This window comes from Adiantum capillus-veneris, chromosome 7 (genome assembly GCF_014529385.1).
Source record: "Adiantum capillus-veneris isolate H3 chromosome 7, ASM1452938v2, whole genome shotgun sequence".
NCBI classification, from domain to species: Eukaryota; Viridiplantae; Streptophyta; class Polypodiopsida; order Polypodiales; family Pteridaceae; genus Adiantum; species Adiantum capillus-veneris.
In genome coordinates this window covers 111,995,211-112,017,167 of record NC_140937.1, presented here as the reverse complement: position 1 = coordinate 112,017,167, position 21,957 = coordinate 111,995,211, and the positions used below count along the sequence as shown (strand labels likewise).

At 41.2% G+C, this 21,957-nt stretch overlaps 1 pseudogene; it reads right to left on the bottom strand.

Annotated features, from left to right (window-relative positions):
* Positions 1-1,284: 1,284 nt before the first annotated feature.
* Positions 1,285-2,906, bottom strand: LOC147454437 (uncharacterized; annotated as a pseudogene).
* Positions 2,907-21,957: the final 19,051 nt, after the last annotated feature.

Here is a 21,957-nt window from a genome sequence, read left to right as displayed (position 1 = left end):
TTGTCGCTCTTCAACACAATCAGTAGGGAAAGGTTTCCCAACCCCCTGGCTAGCTTCGACCATTGCTTTGCCAACAGCTTCAAACTTCTCCTGTGAGCTCTTCACATCTTCATTTGCTTCTTCATGCATACACACTTTGGCTAGGACCGCATCCTTGCTAACCAGGCTAATAGACTCTTGTACAAGAGCATGCCAAACTGAAGGTACAAATTGAAACGAATGACCAGAATGGCTTACCAATGGCAAAGCAGCTACCTCTTTGACGCTTGATTTTTCTTTTGGCACATGATAAAGTTCCGTTGTCAAGCTATACCGAGGCTATACCCATAAATGCAGGTTTCAACAAGCCTATCTCCAGCTTCCTCTTTGTTTCCTACTCTTTACCTTCGCCAAGCAAACTATTTGCGCATAGTCCTCTGCACCACCACACTTGACCTTCTCCTTGATTCGCGGATGCAAGCAGGCTAGAAGTTGCTCTCCCTTGAAATGATCTCCATTTTGCACACATGTAATAGCAGCTAGTCTCTCCCAAATAGACTCAGATTTATCAAAAAACAAAGCAAATCTTCACTTACATCCTACTTCAGTGTGCTCAATTGTTCACCCAAGTCCGATGGAGAAACCTGCTTCTGAAAAGCTTCAACAAACCGCTTGTGAATCTTGCGCAGTGATTGCCAATCTACAACCTTCAATCCTTCAAACGTGGCTATGGCTCGTCCTTGTGGAACCAATGGTAGTGCCTTCAATTTGGCTTCATCTCCACAAATTCTCATTTGTAATAGGTATAGCTCCAGATCGAAAAACCAATCTGCAGCATCTTCTTCTCCAGCAAGCACCAATTTGATATCATGCATCATCTTCAGACTTTAAAACTTCACCGAGGAGCAACTAGTAGATCCTCCGCGGGGGCACCACTGATGGAAAGAGGGAAGGGGGAACAAACTCAGCACACTCCAAGCTTGCCTCTCTATAGCCTAGGGATTAACCCGCACCCCTAACCACACAGAATCACACACACCGATACACAATCTACAAACTGCAATTGCACACACTCGCCTTTGAACACCAGTGGTTGGACACTCACATGATAAACACCTCAGCACCACTAATCCAACATCATACCATCACCCATTGTGCACACGCTCACATTGGGAGGCCACACATGCCTCGATCACACCCAAAATAATTCATCTCTCTCTCTCCCTCACTCACAACCTGTCGAGAGCCAACACTACCGCGGACAACCCGCAAGAGATGAAAAAAACGAGCATCCAAGTCGAATAATCAAAGACAACTTCTACAACTTGATTGCATCAGAAAAAACCCTAGGTACGATGATGGCAGTGCCTTGGATCGGCTTCTAGCCCTCCGCTTTAATTCCGATGATAGAAACCCTCAAGTATTCCCTTTGCTCTACAACGTACAGACCTGGACAGCCCCTCTAGCTTGCTTTGCTTCCCTTCCTTTGCACGTGATGATCAGCATCCTTAATGACCCCAAACTTGCCCTTCACTTATGCTTTCCCCATAGAAGGCGACCTTCATCTTGAGATCTGAACTTGGCAGCCCCTCCCAATCTTCCTTGTTTGCAGCCAGCCATAGGTAGCCCATCCTCTGATGCTATGGATTTCCTGGTGGCCCCTCACAGTCCACCTTCAACTGCAGCATTCACCTCCCAGTCACCTGATGCTCTGCAGAACCCCTGTAAAGCCCCGTAGCTATATACACCAAATCCCTTCCCCTCCTTGACAATGGCCATCCTCGTGTAGCGCTTGCTGCTCTTAGCCCTCGGGTTGGCCAAGCTGCGTGCTCTCCATTCCAATGCTTTTTGTTGTGTACTTGCTTGGTGCAGTCTACACTGCCATGGAATTCTCCTTTCTTCTTTGTGATGCCCTTTAACTCCTGCACCTAGTTGCTTCCGATCTCGTCACATCCTTCTGCATGCTCACCTCATATGGAGACTCTTCCATTTGTAGCATTTGTTCAGCTGCAGCCCGAAGTAGACTCTCCTTCTCCTTTCATGCAGGCATCAACCATTCCCTTGTACTACTCCACGCTAGTGCAGGATCCACCTGGTAGCCCTTCTTCCCTCCAATTCAAACTCCCTGCATACCATGCAATCCTCCCTGGTCCTTGGCACTTGTTGGCCTTACCCCCGGCCTCCCCACGGGTCTAGCTCACCTCAGCGGACTCCCCCCACCTCTGATGGCGCCCTCCATTTTTGCCTTATGAAGCCCCCGCCACCTCTAGCGGCCCTCCCTCTTGCATGCCCGCTAATTAATGGCAGCCCCTCTTACTGACGGCTCTTCTTCTTGCTATATTCTCTTGCCCGTTTTCTGCATGGCAACCAGACTACCAAAACAGTCTTTTTTTTTTGTTTTAAATTCCTCTCAAGTTGGGCCACCTTCCCACGAGAGATTGCTCTCTCGGCACCCTCGATTCCTTTCTCCACATACCTTCGATTGCGAGCCTCCATTGAATCATAAAACACTTCATAGAAGTCATTATAGTGTGGATAGCTATATGGTTGCACAAATGAGCCATAGCCAATGCCGCATACCACACCGGAAAGAGCACCATCCTTACAAGCTTCAACAAACTTGCACTGAGTAGGGCTAAAATTGCATGAATGGCCTACCAAATGCCACATTTGGCATGCACATCCCTGCAACTAGAGTCTCCTGCAGACATCTCGCTCCAAATCTCATATCATAAACCTCACAGCACTTGTAACCAACACCCCTTATCCCGCTCCCTATCTTGTGATATCAACGTTTTCTCCTGTCACCTGTGATAGCAAAAAACACTTGTAGCTTCTACTAGTGAGTGCTTTGTCCCTGTGTACTTGTCTTTTGGCTGCACCAAATACTTGCTCAATGTCCCTATCATTTGCCTGCAAACTACCATGCTTGGCCGGCTTCTTGCACTTTCATAGGCGTCGCGACCATCTTCAGTTGTAACAACGTTATGTTTATTAGCATAACTTATCCTCTAGTTAGCATACCATCTATGCTATCATATATTGTATGCTAATTAGAACACCATCAATAATAATCATACCATTAACATACACACAATTTTGCCTATTAACATTTTATATATGCTAATTAGCATACAATCTCTGCTAGTTAGCGTACACACTATATTCACACTTCCTTGTTAGCATATTTTGTATGCTAGTTAGCATATTGATCATGGTGGTTAGCACACTTTGTATACTAGTTAGTATAGTTAGCATAGACAATATGAATGTCACAGGATATAGATGCCTACCATACATGGAATGCTACTTGTCATACTATGCATACAAGAAATCATAATGGTATCGATGAAAATTAACAAGTGAATGGAGTACACAGGTATCAATGATACAGAATGCGAACCTGACAAGACACCTGTCAATCAAAGGAAAAAAGAGAATCTCTATAATGATGAATTTGATGAGCTGGATAGAGAGCATGAAAGGGCAGATGTAATGCCGCAGCATGCGACAACGCATGAGGCTGCTGCAGATGGTAAAGAAACAGATAACGATGATGAAGATTTTATCATGATTACGCATATCGAACCCAACCCCCTAGAAATGATCAAACAATCATCTTCAGAGAAAATAGTTAGGAGTGTTTAGAGGAAGGTTTCAGAACTGATAGTGGGCTGACTGTGCAAGACGCCGGTGATGACAGCCCCCTACAGGGTTTTGTAAACAAAGTGAAATTAAAGAGAAAAGGTGGCCTCGAACAGATTCTGGAAGAACCTGGGGACAAGAAGTGTGATGCCCCTCCAAGCACCCTGGATGACATAAACGAACGCAACAGAGGTGAAAAGAAAACCATTCGCTCACGTGCGTGCAACAAATTATGTTGCATTTGTTCTCTATTGTGTCCAAGTTATGTAGTGTTAGCAAGCTCCACACCCTGTGGCATGTATCTCTCTAGATATTTATAATGGAAAAACTCTTTTCAATATTATTTTACTATGCAACAGTTCAGTAGTTTTTGCTTGCCCTTTATGATGTCTTATTCAATACCATTTCTGTTCGCAGGGCAAGAGAAATTGCAGCTAGTTGCCCTGCATGATTTGAATTATGCCATTGCATGCAAAACGATACGAAAGCGGCGTATTGCCAAGGCTAGACAACTACAAAAAGAAAAAGCCAAGATTGAGAAGCACCTTGCTAGCTATCTTAAACGCTTAATGAAAATAAATGAGTACTTCAATTATATTCATCCCTTGGGGGAAGTTATTTTTGCTGAGTGGTATGCACTACCAGACCCAATATGCATGCCAAAGCCATTGCCAGACGAGGGGCGCGCTTTGGTTCTTGATTTAAATGGCCTGCTTGTTCAAGTTGTAGAGCCAATGCACGGTGGCATTCCCCCTGAACATGCAGGGGAAATGATAAAGTACAATGTACAAGATAGGAGGTTGGTATTTTGTCTCGGAAAGACAGCCACAAATTTTTGGATTGGTGCCTCCATTTTTTCCATGTGTATATATGGAGCACCAACATGGCACCTAAAGTGAATGCATTATTAGAAACAGTATTCAAAGAGCAGCGGGATAAGCTGAGAGGTGTTTTTACACAGAGTCATTGTAGTGGCCATCCTTGGCAAATAAATAATAAGCATGTATTCTTGAAGGATTTGAGATTGTTTTGGAAGAAAAATCAACTTTGGACCCCAAAATTGTTTGATTATTGACGATAGTATGTGCAAAGTGTGCCAGAACCCTGAAGGAAGTTGGCTTGTTACTCCTAAGATAGAGAACCATACCAAAGAACAGTGGCAAAACTTCCTGATAGATACTTTGAGCAGCTGCCTGTTCCTATGGCTGCAATCAAAGGATCGTGCAGTGTATACAGTTGAAAATGCGTTTGATACTGCCCCATATTTTTTTAACATAAAGTGATCAGGAAGTTGGAATCAAAAATGCACCGGTGCAACGTGGCCCAGCGTAATGAAGCCATGCGTAGGAGACAAAGGGAGGCTGATGAAGAAGCTGAAAGACATAAGAGAGAGAGGCTACAGAGGGAAAAATTAGAGAAGCAGCAGCAAGAAGAAGAAGAAAGAGAGTTGCAAGAACCATAAGCTCAGCAAGAAGAAGAAAGAGATCAAGACCCAAAAGCTCAGCAAACAAAGAAGCAAACGGACACTGGGCAAAAGCGAGTGTACAAGCGCGCTAAACCACGATCTTATCCATAGTAGGAGGCTCTCTGCAGTTTTGTAACATTATGAGGGAAATTTATAAATTGCCTTTCCAATGTTTGTAACTATTCCGACATTCACTTCAAATAGTAATGATCAGATCCTGTACTATTCGTGTTTTGAAGACAATACTATGTGTACTATTGGCGTCTTGTAAACATTAAATTTCTATATTCTTGTTGGAAATCAGCAAAGGTATGCTAATTAGCATAATGTTTATGATAGTTAGAAGACTTTTTATGCTAACACAGCCAAAATAGTATGCTAATTAGCATACCATGTATGCTAATTAGCATACTCACATTAGCTAATTAGAATACATTCTAATTAGCATACTGAGCATTTTTGTTTGTGCGAACTTCCATGCACAGCATACCATAGTATGCTAATTAGCATATACAGTATACAAGAAGCTGTCATGTTTTCTCCTTGAAACCAGTAATGGTATGCTAATCAGCATACTATCTATGCCAACTGGCATAAACAATATGCTAATTAGCATGCATGGTATGCTAATTAGCATACATGATATGCTTATTGGCATACACATTATACAGAGAGATGTTATCTCTTCTCTTTGAAGCCAGAGAACCTATGTTAACTAGCATATTGTTTTATGCTAGTTAACTATGCTAATTAGCATACCCACAGAATGCGAATTGGCATAAACAGTATGCTAAATGGCATACATAGGATGTAGAGACATGTCATCTCTTCTCCTTAAAATCAGCAAAGATATGCTTATTAGCATATTGTTTATGCCAACTGACAAAAAATTATGTTTATTAGCATACATAGTATGCTAATTAGCATACCTTCAATTAGTATACTGTGAATCTTTGTTTGTGCTAACTTCCACTAACAGCATAGTATGCTAATTAGACCACACAGTATACAGAAAGCTGTCATATCTTCTCCTTAAAACCAACAAAGCCAATTAGCATATTGTATATGCCAACTCGCATAAACAATATGCTAATTAGAATACACAAAGAACTATAAGCTGCCATATCTTCTCCTTGAAACCAACAAAGGTATGCTAATTAACATACACAATATACAGAAAGTTTCCATCTCTTCTCCTCTAAACCAGCAAGGCTATGCCAACTGGCATAAATAGTATGCTAATTAGCATTCCACTCACAACATAGTATACTAATCAGCATACACAGTATACAGAAAGCTTCCATCTCTTCTCCTTCAAAAAAAGGAAGGTTATGCTAATTAGCATACTGTTATGCTAACTAGCATATATAAGTTTATGCTAATCATCATAAACAGTAAGCTAATTAGCATTAGCATACACAATATACAGGAAGCTTCCATCTCTTCTCCTTGAAAACCAACAAAAGATATGCTAATTAGAATATTTTGTATGCTAACTAGCATTAACAATATGCTAATTAGCATACCATTTATGCTAATCAGCATAACCACATAACACAATTAGAGCACAATGAGACAGGTTGTACAAATGATCTCTCTTAAACTGACACCCCTCTGTGATAGACACCAAAGCCATGTATACACAAATCACACAAGAGACACAAGAGACAGAAGATACCCAAGTTTTTTATAAAACTGCATTATCTCCGAGCAAGAAGTATATTAAAGATGCAGTGATTACAACTTAAAAGCTGAAGGGAATGCTATCATAGATTGCTTCATAGCTTTCTGGGTTGATTGTGTACACCTGCCATCTCCTTGGGATGTGCTCCATGGGTATTTTGATACATCGTACCATATGTGAAAGTACGTGGACGATAGGCTGCTTGTGGTCTAGCTTGAAGGTGTATACATCCAATTGCTCGTAATACAGACCTTGCACAACATATGAGCCTCTATCAATTGGGTTGCCCCACTCATTGAGGTACCCCTTCTCCACCTTATCCTTTGGTACAACACACTTGACCAGATAGAACACACTTGACCAGATATAAATCCACATCCTCGACGTTGGTCGAAGCATCTGGATTTACAGCAAATGTGTCGCCAGCACATAGAGCACTACTCAACACATCATGATGACCTTCATATGTGAAGTCATCACAGGCAGCTGCTTCATCTTCCGAATCTGACACAGCCTCATCAGGTAATGGCGGTAGAGTATGATAATCCCAAGGCTGCACGTGAGCTTTATTGACGCAGCGATTCCATCTTCCGTGCATGCATGCATCACAGAAGTATGCCAAGGCTCTTGTTTCAAGGGCAGTTGGATCCCCAGGGTTGTGGCCATGAAAAGCATGCAGAGAGAAAGTTTTTACCACAATGGCACAATTCCACTTCACCTCCCTGTTCACGTCCCCCTCCATTAGGAAAAAATTGGACCCCCTTGGGGCCATGTAAGGATTCCTAATTTTAAGGGATTAAAGCTAATTTTGTAGGGGATGGAGGGAACAAAGACAATAAATAGGGCTACTTTTGTAGCTCTCTCTCTAACTTCTCTCTAGATAGGAGAGGGGGGGAAACTAGGGAATGAGGGTGGTAAAGTAGGAGGAAGAGGGGGGATAAAGTAGGAGAGAGAGAGAGAAGTAAAAAGAGAGAGAAGAACCATTCTCTCTCTACCTATCACCAAACAAAGAGAGTAAGTAGTTATGACAAAATCCACTTTTCAATTCGTGCATCAATTCACCCAAAAAAAAATGAATGTTTTATAAAATCTTCAAAATGGATCTTTTAAGCTTTCAAAAGGTCCCTATATATATATAAAACATCATTTTTTTAGAAGAATCTAGCTTTTATAAGCTCCAAATCTAAAATTCCTTAGGTCCCTCTCTACATTAACTCCAAGAATAAATAGATAATGCCACATCATCAAAACGTTCATCTAATAAAGCCTAAAAATTGAAATTTTTAAAATTTAAATATTTCCCTCCTTTGAGCTCAAAAATTGAACCTATATATAAAAAAATATATTTTAAAGTCTTTTTATCCCAAAAATTGTCTGTTTATCTCAAAAAGTATATCTTATCAAATTTTTTTCCCATCATAACTTTTCACCATGTCTCTTCGCGACATAACCAATGAATCACCTGCGCCGTCATGTACTAGGTCAACTAATGTCAGTCTACGTCTACCGATCGAATTTGCTCCCACCAAAAAAAATGACGAGAAAGCAGCTCAACCGGCATCCGTATGACGGTTTCGAGGAGAAACCAATGTTGACTTGTGGCTTGATGGAGGGTTGTATCCAAAAGATCCGCTCGTGGGCTGTCATCCGACATTCCGTACACTCCCAAGCTTAATCAAATAGGTGGGAGAAGGAGAACGTGGTCTTCTTGGGTATTGTAAGAGATTGGACTCCAATCACGCAAGTGCGTCGGCATATTTCCAACAACAATGTCAAGTGTTACACATTCATTCCACAAATCTCCAACAACAACTACATTCCACAGAGAAACAACTCAAAGATCTTAAAGAGGAGATGAAAGCTACAGAAACAGAGGTAACTAAGCTACAGATTGCAATGATGCACCTAAAAGCCACTCCATTTGGCATGCGTGAGCGTAAGAGGGAGTTCTCTTCCATTGAAAACTTAGCCTCTAATGGAGGGGCACGTAAGAAGCGGATCACGACAACCAGGTCTTTTTTTTAATTCACAGTGTTCATAACTCTCAAATAATTTCCATCAATTTGTAACTCGGTTCACCTTTTGAAATAGGACATATATACAAGATGTGTGTGGAAGTTTTAGACAAGAGGACCGTTGCAATCTTCTCCTAGGATGCATCTCAAAGGAAGATATACTTTACATCATAGGTTGTGAAAAGGCCAAACACATGAAAGATGCCATCACAAAGGAGATCCTAAAGAAGATCTCTAACCTTGTGTCTGAGGATGATGTCCAGAGAGCTTGTGATGAGGTTGGGATCAGCACAAATGCATACCATGCACTTCATGGATTGATGAAAGATGCATTACGAGATAAAGGCATCACCGAGAATTTATTTCCTATTCCACATAGGGTCCGACTTGCAAAAAAAGCAAACAATGATCTCGTTCGGGAATCCCTTGGCGAATACAAACACATTGAAGGATCCATGGTGTACTCTTCCACGAGTGCCAAGTCACGTAGTAATATAAAGGGAGGCAATACTATTCCTAATGGGGAAAAGTATTTTAGTTATCATCAATTCAACAATATTTATTTGACTTGAAACGACTACAACGAGCTATGGTTAAATTTTATGCTTTGTCTCCACAAGGTAATACAAATTGTAATGTCATTTTTTATTTGTATTGAATATCATTTAGTATAACAATTCAATTCCTGTGTTGTTTCAGTACTTGGAGAGAAGCTCATATTTATTCTTAAGCTAGATGAATGTCAAATTGTCAAAGGACAAAGATTGGAACGTATGGGTGTGACACTCATGAATGAGGCAATGTTTTTTGCAAAAGTCGATGCTATCGGTGATCATTCTCAGAAACCATCATTTAGTGTACAATCGAAAAAAGAAATATGGTGGTTAGGAGCTTTTGAAGTTCCGAAAGAGACTCATGAGGTGTTGGCATGGGTCTTCTTTATGATCCCGTGGATCACAGAGGTTATTAAGGAACAACTAGAGGGAGAAAAGCTAGAAGTAGATGGAGTAGGTACATTTGATGTTGAGTGTCACTTAGGAGGTGATCTAAAAACAATCAAATGTATACTTGGGTGTAAACAAGGTGCTTAATCACTTCTTCCTTGTCCATATTGTGTACGAGGATACAAGGAGAGTACTCGTGGATCCACGTCGATCTTCAAAGAAAAATATCAAGGGAAGTCAGGCAACAGGGTCAATGGATGATGATGCAAGGGATTGGGTGTGCTCGGTGTTGAAGTGTCCTCTCATGGAGGTCCCCAATCGGTCGACAAAAGATAAAACATGGCATCCCATTATCAAATTTTCACTTACAAATGTACACTTTTGCACTTTGCATGCCTTTATGCGTATATTTGATCGCTTGTTAAAGCTTCACATAGATTACGCTTTCACAATGAAACCACTTTCCAGATCCGTGGAAGCCATTGGAATAGTTGAAACAATTCTAAATTCGATTGGATGTCATGGTGGCAATGTTTCTATCATCAGTGAGGTGGAAAATATGCATGAAGTGCCACAAAAAGTATCTATGAATGGTGTGAAAGCACGTAGGTATTTCAAGAAACCAGAGATGCGAAAGGAGAGGGGTGAGGAGGATTCTCCATGGGAGCTATGGAAAGCGCTTTGCAAGTGTACGACCGATCAAGATTCAAATCCCGTGCTTGTAAATCTGCCTAGAAAAGTGTGGCACCACTTGGAGTTAGTGCTTCAAATCATGTGGAAACCCCAAACCATGAGCGAGCAAAAAAATTTGTTCAAAGATCACATTTCGAATTTCACTAAAGCATTTGTGCAAGCGTGGGGAGAGAGCAATATCACACACTACATGGTAAGTTACTTTGTTCAGTTAAAATTTTGATGCTATACATAAATATTTATTTGATCTAAGCATTTTTTCTTGATGCAGCATATTTTGTATGCGCATGGAGCATTCTTTATGTCAAAATATGGTTCATTAGACATATGGAGCACTCAAGGAATGGAAAAATCACATTATCGAGCCAAAGGTGTTTACTTTAAAATTACACGTCACGGTGGTGGAACTACGAGATCCAACTACATGAAGGAGATGTTTGATTGGTCGTTGTTCTTTGGGGAGATGTCATGCCATACAGCGAGCGCGAAAGTCAAGTCTTGCCAAGGAGGTTAGGAGACAATCTCGACTTACTGCTAAAGAGAAATGGAGAAACTCCACCGGACCCCTTGATCATGCTAGGTGGCATGAAAATCACCATAGAGTGGGTAAATGTTGGTTACCCAACATGTAAAACAAATGATGCTATGCAATGTAATGTTTATGTTTGTAGATGTCTTTGTTGAGTTGCATATAATACTTCTCCATTTATCCATTTTTTGTTTTTTATATTTTGATGATATTAAGAGTTTTTTTAAGTGGCCTGGTCAAGTGTGAAGAGACCTTTAAAAAAAATAAAATAGAGGGCTTTTAGAGAAGAGGGAGTCTCATTTTCAATCCTGCCCCTTCTTACACCATGGCACGCACAAAGCAAACAGCAAGAAAAGATCAACCTTTTTTTGCTCACCCTCACTCAACCGTCCAAGGTGCTCAAAAACCACCTTGGATACACGAACAAGAGCTCTTAGAAGAGATGGAGAGGGAATGGTTAGGTGAAGAGCAACAAGATGGACAACCTTCACGCAAGAATAAACAGGTAGTGACATCACACACATAAACCGAAATGGACAACAAAGCACAAAGACCATGATGGAGCGGACTGGAGATCCCAAGCAATCATCGAGTTTCGGCTGGGAAGACATTTCCACGTGGCTTCGGCGCTCTACCGTCAGATCAGCCTAGAGGTGATCATGGGTTACTAAATGAAGAGGATTTTGAGGATGTAGAAGACGAGCCATTGGAGCGCAGGGTGGAGTTGAAGAGAAAGTCGGAGCACATGGTGGCCTTGAAGATTCACAAGCTCCTCCTCGCAAGCCCTCTCGTAGAAAGAAAATGTTTTTCAAGGTTCGCCCTCGCAAGGCCCATGTCCCAGATCCTACCATCCCTCAACAACAGGCTCCTGCTGTGAAGCGACGCGTTCCAAAGGCGTTGCAAGAGATTCGTCACTATCAAAAAACTTCAGACCTTCTCATCCGCAAGGCACCATTCGCACGTTTGGTGAAAGAGATCATGCAAAGTTATCGAATGGCGTTTCGAGTTCAAGGTATCACCGTAGAAGCTCTGCAAGAAGCGGCATAATATCATCTAATTTCTATTTTTGAAGACACCAACTTGTGTGCTATTCATGCAAAACAGGTGACAATAATGCCCAAGGATTTTGCGCGTCGAATCAGAGGAGAGAGAGATTGAATTTGACTTTTATGCAATTTTGGCAATGTAAAGATATCTTTTTGAAATATAACGAGTCGTGGATTTTTCAAATATAACAAGTCATGTACATTTGTGTTTTAAGTGATATAAGTAAAACTAAGTAGAGAGAGAGAGAGAGAGAGAGAGAGAGAGAGAGAGAGAGAGAGAGAGAGAGAGAGAGAGAGAGAGATGTGGATAGAAGAGCTGTCAACCAAGTGTGGTTGATTGAATAACCAAAAAAGACATAATATCATTGTATTCTTATAAATTTATCCTAAAAACGGTTTAAAAAGTCTGTTGTCTAGGGGCCTGCCTACAGAGGCGCGCGAGAAGGCAAAAGTAACTTTTACTTTTTCCTTCTCGCGCGCCTCTGCAGCGGCAGGCCCCTAGACAACCTTTTTAAACCCTTTTTAGGCTAAATTTATAAGAATACAATGATATTATGCCTTTTTTGGTGTTATTTATATGAAAAAAACTCTGTATTTTGATTCAGAGAATTGCACAATCGTATCACAAGATAGAACCAATCACGTATTGTCTATCGTACCATAAACTCAATACAGAAGATGTAAAGTACTAGTTAAAATCAATTCCCATTCGAAATTTGAAATAACAAAGTACAAAGATGTGATATATCTCATTACAAATTTGAAGGAGTTAATTACAAGATTTATGCAGCTATTGAGTGCTTGAGCCATCTAAGATATGGTGAGCAATGTTTTCTCGGCGCTCTTGGGCGCAGGGAAGCTGTTTGTGCAGCACATCCCAAGAAATTTGTTCCACGTTGCTTAGACCTACAGCTTGGCTTAAGGCCACGTTACAAAGCACACGACCATGAATGTGTGTCACAAATGCAGCACTGGCCAGAGATTTATTTACAAGATATATAACTTGGGAGGCTTGAGATATGGTTGACAGGCATAGGATGCCACTCATTGCTTTCATCATTGACACCCAAAATTGACCACAAGGAGTGTACTCCTTGTGGATTATCGCAAATCCTTCCTGGGGGAGCTTGCCAAGGTAATGCGCAAGAGACGACTACCATCCAAAAGCTTGGCGCCTACCATCTCCTCCCCGACCTGCATGCTCATCCAGCTCCACAACATTCTACAAAGAAATCAATAGGTAAATAAGATTTCAGAATGCAAGAATGAAAATTAACGTAATCACAAAACAAAAATTAATTAATACCTCTTGTTTTTCGTCGTCCTCATCGTTTATGCCTTTGCTGTCAAGAGAAATAGATGAATTGGGAGCCATAGCGACACTCTCAAGTTTATCTATATGAACAGGCATAGGAGTGCATTGGGCTTCAAGCAATGCACGTGTAGCTACAAACTCATCCTCTGACACAGATGAGTGCGGTGCAGCTGTCACCGCCACCATTGCCAACTCCACTGTATCTACCACACTCTCTCCAAGGGGAAGGAGGCTTTGATCCAAAGGATCGGAGGACGGGTCAATGGCAGAGGACTCTACAGTGGCACAGAGGATGGACAGACACTCGTCCATGCGGATGTCAAAAGTCTTTTCAAGATCATGTAAAAACAAATATTCCTCCCCATTTATCACAATTGGGGAGAGGTGTTCAAAAAAAACCTCCGGAGTTAATGTCTCCTCCGGCGCATCTGCAGCGGGCTTAAAGGATTCTTCTGCACCCTCATCACCCATGGATTTGGCGGCAACCATGACACCTCCTGGGTAGGTTAGGGCATCCCAGGGCGTTGTAATGGGATCCTTTGTGTCCTTGACGACACCCCCAAGGCGCAAATGAGGCAAACTCACCTCAGATCTTTCAGGCTCCTCCGCAAGAAGAAACACAAAAGTTGCCAATCGACTTAGAAACTGGGTGCCGACCTTCTTCTTTTTCAAACGTGAATCTTCAATGTACTGACCTGCCTCACCCACAATTACACAAAATCGTTGAAGCCGCTGGGTGAAAGGCCGATCGCCTTTGTGTATGTAGCGAAGCAAATCGCATGGAATCCACAATTCCCCTTGTTCGACAATTGGTACAACATACTTGTCGATGTAGAATTCAAAAAATTCCAAGATAGGCTGAAAAGATTAGCTGTTTAGGTGAATAGTTGCGTTCACATCAGGGAACTGGGTGAAGAAATTGTGAAGATCGTCACGATATTGCCACTCGATTGTTTGTAAAACGCTTGGAAGCGTTGTAACGCCGTGGCTTCGGGAGGGGTGGAGGAGGATGCCATAATGCTAACTCTTAAGATAGGAATGCAAAGAGTGTTAGAGCTCAAATGAGAGTGTGAACAGGCTATGTAGGTGAATTGTGAAAATGGTAGGGTTTTAGGAGGCTTTATATAGCATGTGCCCCCCCCCCCCTCCCAAAAAAAATTAATAACAATAATTAAAATATTTAAAAAAATTCATAAAGTAACACAAATAACAAGAAGTTATAAAAAACTTTCAAATTAAATTACAATCATTTAACTCTAAAACACATCACTACGACTTTAAGATAATGTGCATTGCCAAAATTTGATACAACCATCTGCTTGAACTTACAATTGTGATTTTATAAGAAATTTAAATACAAAACATAACTACTCTAATGATAAAATCAAATTCTCTTCCGTCGTCCATGCCTTTTCAATTTGAATCGTGCTCTCCATGCGGCTACCAATCTAGCAAAAAAAAAAGAAATAGCATACCCACCTTAGAGCAGGGAATAATCCAAAGAACATAAATATAACATAATTAAGAGAGAAAAATCATTCACCTTACGTCATCCGATGCAAAATTTTGTATCTTCTCCATGCTCTAAACCCATTATCACTAAGTGCTCCCGTACATTGGCCAATGTCCAATGCTTGTTCACTTGGACGGTTTCAACGGCACCACTCGACAATTTGATTGCAATATAAAATACCTCAATTGTAGCATCCGTGGATTGCAATGGAATCCATTCACCAAGCTTGCACATCCATCTTTCATAGAAGTACCGCACGTAAAGGGTTGAGCGCACCTTGATGAAATGGATAGCAATGCCGAAACTTCCAACCGGACACCGAAAGCGATCTCCATTGTGAAGTCCTTCAAGATACCCCCACTTCTCGCCAAGGATGGCTTCCAATGTATCGTATTGTAGATCTTTGCAAACATACATAGTATTTGTATGATGGAAAGGCAAAGATCCAAAGATGCTAGCGAAGACATGAGCAGGACAACACCATCCAAGCCCAATGGAACGCGAGGCTTTTCCAAATTTTAATGATGCTCTCACATTAGCTACAATCTTGGCTTTCAAAGACATTACAGTGAATGCATCTGGCTTTGGCCACTCCATGCTACGCAAGGTTGTAGCTCTCCGTAGCCTTCCTCATCTGTAGTAGGTACAATGTACTTGTGGGTGTAGAAGAACACCCTTTGTCGTGCAAGGTTTGATGAAGTTGTGTTGGAGAAGAGCATATCCCCAAGACTTGCATGCATGGCCGTAAATGTGCCTAAAAGGCATGAGAGTGGTTGCTCCTCCACAAGGTTAGAAGGGAAAACATCTACATAGAAACAAAACAGTCCGTGAGATGTAAAAAGTCCATTTTTTTGTTACCACCAAAACCATTGAAGTGCAAGGGACATACAATTACAAGAAAAATCCCTTGGGTTGGTGATCCCTCGTAGACGCATGTGTCCAAACCAGAAAACATGTTGAACGATTGCCACCGTACCCTTGTCTCTTACTTGCTTGAAGCCTATTAGTCTTCCCTTCCAATGGAGATCAACGTTTGTTCTTTCACGAACACAATGGGGACCAATTGCGGAAGGTTGCATATAGACCCACTCACCTTCTTGAAAAACGTGAGGTTCCCATTGCTGCTCCTCATTCTTCGAGTTGTGGAGAACCATACTTTGAATGATGGGTTTGGGGAGTCTATTTTGACCATTGTTTGCCATGGATGCTTAAGTGGGAGCTTGAAATTGCAATGGAGAGCTTGGGGAAGGAGGAGGGAGACAAAGTTTAGAGAGAGAGTGGGAGCTTAAAGTTGCAATGGAGAGCTTGAGGAAGGAGGAGGGAGACATAGTTTAGAGAGAGAGTGGGAGCTTAATGGAGAGCTTGAGGAAGGAGGAGGGAGACATAGTTTAGAGAGAGAGTGGGAGCTTAAAGTTGCAATGGCGAGGTTGAGGAAGGAGGAGGGAGACAGTTTAGAGAGAGAGTGGGAGCTTAAAGTTGCAATGGAGAGATTGAAGAAGGAGGAAGGTGTAAGAGTTTAAAGAGAGAGTGAGAGCTTTGTGTTATGGAAAGGGGCTATGGAGGAAGGGGAGTCTTGGGAAAAAGGTTATAGAGTGAGAAAATGACTTTTTGATCATAGGGTAGGTTTGGGGGGAGTTTTGGATGGAATATTTTGAATTTTTTTTTTTGAAAATTTTGAAATTTTAGGGTTTTTGCAAAAACGTATCTGTGGACCCACCACTCCCCCCTCCCCCCCCTTTTTCCCCCTCCCTCTTTTACCCATCCACCTCCCTCTAGGATACAAAGCAATAAATGAGTGGACAACCCTATTATTCTCTTTACTTTCTTAGGTTCTAAACTTATATACATTGCTCTCTTCCTATTGGCTGGAGCCTAATTAACCTTAATCCTATATGGCACAAGGAGAGTCCACATTTTTCCTAATGCTTTAACCTCCCAGAACACACGGGCACATTCCCTTTCTTTTGAAGGATAGTGTGAAGGTTCTCCCTGCGATAGGTTGGCTTGGCAATAAGTAACCACATCAGCTGCACACCGCAAAATAGCTCCACTAGGTTTTAGTTGTTCATGGGTCAAGGTTCTTTTCACAAATGCTCCTGCACCATCATACTCTCCCTTGTCGTGCCCTGATCCAAAGAAGAACCGGCTCATCCCCATCTTTGTGAGTCCACCATATCTTGCAACAAAGTAAAAAGGCATGTCTCCCTTAACTGTGAGTCCGCACCATTAGACCTCACCCAATGTTGCTTAGGAGTGACACCCTCTTGTTGTAACTAGTCACGGTGTAGCATGAAGCAGTCTTGCATGAACAACGTTTCATGCACCTTGTCATCTGATATGAAGAAGTGGATGGTTTTGACTACCTCCCCTGCCCTGCGGTAGTATGTTATGTGTACAAAAATGGTTACCTGACTAGAGTTCCAATACATTGACTGAATCTCATTTTGTTTCTTGAAGGCATAATTCTTTGCAAAATCAACAATTGACACGACAACGTCGTCCGAAAACCGAAGAAGGAAATCGTTGAATTGTTGTCCTTGCCATCGAGCCACATAGTTATGAGTGATAAAGAGCTCCAACTTAGTCTTCAAGAGTTGAAGAAACTCCCAGCACTGCATTTCTTTGTGAAAAAGATCTTTTCTTTTGTTACTATTTCCATGCTTTTCTTGAGCATGGAAATAGTACATATGCAAATACTTTCACATTAATACTATTACCTGTCTTTCATGTCTCCAAGCAACATAATTCCAACGTATTCACTCCACATGTCAAACACTCTGCCATCAGGCATTCCCTTCTATGGAAAACTACATATGCGGGCTTTGGACAGAGAACAAACTCCCACATATGTGTGACACCTTTGAACGTGTGATGTGAAACCAAGCAACCCTTGCTAATGTTCTCACCTGGGGCACATATACTACATATACAGTCACAACCTGCTCTATGTAGCCCAAAAGCACGAGAGCACATGTGGTTCAGTGTGTTCTTCAGAAAGGACATTTGCACATGGTATTCTCAACAGCATATGTATTTATCCTTCAGCCGCCTACAAAAGAATGGGTTCAACATCTGAAACATTCTCATGCGAATCTTGCAATCTAGATGTTTTTCCTAGAATCTACAAAAGAACTCAACTTGCAACATCCAAATGATGATCAGTATTCATATTGCTAGCTAGGACATCCAGCAATTTCATAAAAACAAATCATAGTGACAATCAACATCCTAATGTGCATGCAACAACGTATGTTAACTAGATAAAGAGTGTTAGCTAGCATATATCTTGTGTTTACCAGGTAACTCTGTATGCTAGGTAGACCACAAGGCATGCTCACTAGCACAAACCATATGCTAACCAGCATACTCGTTAGGACACCCATCATGCTATTGAGCATACTAGGTGTTAAATAGCAGAAATTATGTTAGTTAGCATACATCTTGTGCTGACTAGCTAGCTCTGTATGCTAGGTAGAACATAAGGCATGCTAAATAGCGTACTCCATATGCTAGCTAGCATACCCAACCCAGCTTCTAGTTCTAACTATCATAACCGTTGTCTTAAATAGCATACCCATCATGCTAGTGAGAATACTAGTTGTTAACTAGCATAAGTGGTGTTAACTTGCATACTTTTTGTGTTGACCAACTTAACGTGTATGGTAGGTAGAGCACAAGGAATGCTAACTAGCATACTCCATATGCTAACTAGCATACCCATCCCAGAGTCTAGTTCTAACTACATAACCCTTATCTTAAATAGCATACCCATCATGCTAGTTATTAACTAGCATAAGTGGTATTAACTTGCATACTTTTTGTGTTAATCAACTAACTCTGTATGCTAAAAAGAACTCAAGGCCTAGTAACTAGCATACTCCATATGCTACCTAGCATATTCACTTTCTGTTAGACAACGTACTTATCATGCAATTGAGCATACTAGGTATGTAACTAGCATACTAGGTATGTTAACTAGCATACCAGGTATGTTAATTAGCATACATATTGTGTTAACCAACTAGCTTTGTATCCTATTTAGGACCCAAGGCATGCTAACTAGCATACTCCATATGCTAACTAGCACAGTCTATATGCTAACTATCATACTTACTATGCTAGCTAGTATACGCATTAGGACACCCATCATGCTATTGAGCATACTAGGTGCTAACTAGCATAAATGATGTTAATTAGCATACATCTTGTGCTGACTAGATAACTTTATATGCTAGGTAGAACTCAAGGCATGCTAACTAGCATACTCCTTATGCCAACGAGTATACTCCATATGCTTACTAGCATACCCACCCAGCTGCTAGTTCTAACTAGCATAACCCTTGTCTTAAATAGCATACCCATCATGCTAGTGCGCATACTAGGTGTTAACTAGCATAAATAGTGTTAACTTGCATACCTTTTGTGTTGACCACCTAATTATGTATGCTATTTATAATTAACAGGCCTGCTAACTAGCATAATCACTTTCTATTAGACAACGTGCTTATCATGCATTTGAGCATACTAGGTTTGTTAACTAGCATACCAGGTATGTTAATTAGCATACATATTGTGTTAACCAACTAGCTCTATATGCTATTTAGAACCCAAGACATGCTAACTAGCATACTCCATATGCTAACTAGCATAGTCAATATTCTAACCAACACAGTCCATATGCTAACTAGAAAAAGTCTACAGATCAGTATGCTATTGATCAGCATCTACAAGTTCACAAGCACTAGAGAGGCAATTCATAAAATGCATAAGTTATGGTACATGTATTTGATTGATCACCTGAGGCTCCTCTAGGAGGTGCACTGGGTGTTCTATGTACCTTTTCCTCCCCATCCTCTTTTGACAAACATCCTTCTTGTTCGGTGAAACGCAAGTCTCTACTTTCCAAATGTGTAGACCAACTCCTTATTTTCAATTTTGATAGGGCTATGATGGTGTTGCTTGTGATATGCAACCAATGAAAACAATCGACCATCAACATCGGGCTTTGCCTGTCGTGATCTCTCCTTGTGCAAGGTGCAACGATTGACATTTAGGACCCTGGAAATTTTTGCAATAGGCATGTTTTCCTTTGAATTCAACATCATCTGAAATGCTGCATTCTTCAAAAACAACTCCTTATTGGAACCTGGCTGCTTGATGGTAGCCAGTGTGTTGCGGACATTGGAGACAATTGCACTCTGTACAACAGCCTCCTCCTCGAAAGACTCATCATGGATCGCCTGAACATGCGGATGTTGAGAAAAAAGATTCCAGATTTCCTACTTTTCTTTTGTACCTAAACCTTCAATCCTACTCTTGAAAGCTCTCACAATCTTAGAGGATATTTTCTTTTTCTGCTCATCGTTGAGGGCATGATGTTGTCACTCAAATTTCATTTGTTTCCGCTCCCGTTGTTTCCTCTTTCTTACTCTCTCATATTCCCTAATTACCGAAAGAGGTGGATCTTGGGAGTTGTAATTCATTGTCTGTAGTGGCTCTCTTATGCTTTTTCCTGAGAATTGTAGACGTGCATAATATGTTACTTACTTAAAATCACTTGACTGTGTTGTAATATACACATACTATGAAAAAATTCCCTCACAAAACTATAGATGTGACCAGCAAAACCAATGACTTCATTTGGAGTGGGTGGGCTACACATAAGATTCACTTACCATCAAATTACAGTATGGCTCCATTTCCAGCATTGGAGCTAGTGGCAATAATGTTGGCTGTTGGTTGTCCATTTCTGTAGGTCTGTGTCAGAACGAGAGAAAGAGCTCAGCTTTGACAACTAATCTCTCAGGCAGAATTCCTGGCACATGGAAGAAACGAGAGAGAGAGAGAGAGAGAGAGAGAGAGAGAGAGAGAGAGAGAGACTCCCCACGTCGTCTTCAGTAACTAAAAATAGAAGCACATGAGGAGGGAAAATAATTTTTTAATGGAAATTTTGAAATTCAAAGGACTTGCCCATCCATTTTCAGTATGCGGCTAACATGCACAAGTAACTAGCACTGCCCGGGACAACATATTCGATGACACGTCAACATGCTTCTACCCAAGAAGATTTTATTGCTACTTGAGTGGCACTTTACATATTGGCTTGTTTTATCCCAAGGGGGGATCATTGCTGCCAAATTATGATTTTTTGGACTCGAAATACGCTAGTTGTTATGACACACTAACAGGGAGGGATGATAGTGTTTCACTCTATAGAATAGCCTGCTTGTAGCTTGGGATGGATACTCACACACCCAAAAGGTAGAGGAAAATCACCCAAATAGGTCTTTTTTCACTCAAATCAAGAGGAAACTCATGAGGACTACTAGCTCCCACCAACCCAACAAGATGCGTGTAGAGAGTCAGTGATGATGAGGCTTGGGATGATCACATCAGACGCCAACCAAGCCAATGTGAAGGTCCTCCCAAGTTGATCAAAAGTTTAGTTAACAAAGACACATACTCATATCCTCTCAACGTTATCAAAATTCCAGTCAACAAAGACACATACTCATATCCTCTCACACTCAACTTGATTCCCAAATCTCTAGCTCCCACTCTTCCTTACACACTCAACCCCAATGGCATACACACACACACACACACACACACACACACACACACACACACACACACATGTAGACTATGTAGAAAACACCTCTATCTTCTTTACCAAAACACCATGACATGGAAAAAGGCTCAGTCACAGAGCACCCAAGATGATCCTTAAACATAAAATTGATAAGAGAAAGGTGTAATTCACCCGTCAAAGGTGTGGAAGAGAGAAACAACACGACAAACGGGTGAGGGATTGCACACACACACACCACCATGAATCCTCTTGGCTTCCTCTCTTAGAGTAATGAATTCTCTATTTTTCCACTTCAAAAAGCAGCCCTCCCTTTTTTCTTCCATGGCATGTGAGCTGATGTGTAAAAAATTGACCGGATTGAACCAAATTTGACCAGTTTTTTACCATTTTTAACCTATTGTTTCCTATAAGTTGCCATTTTCGATGGGGATTGGGGCAAAGGGTTACCCAAAAATCACCAAATTTGTCACAATGATCCCTCAAAGCATTTCAAAGCACTCCATTTTATAATCCATCATTTTCTATACACGAATCATG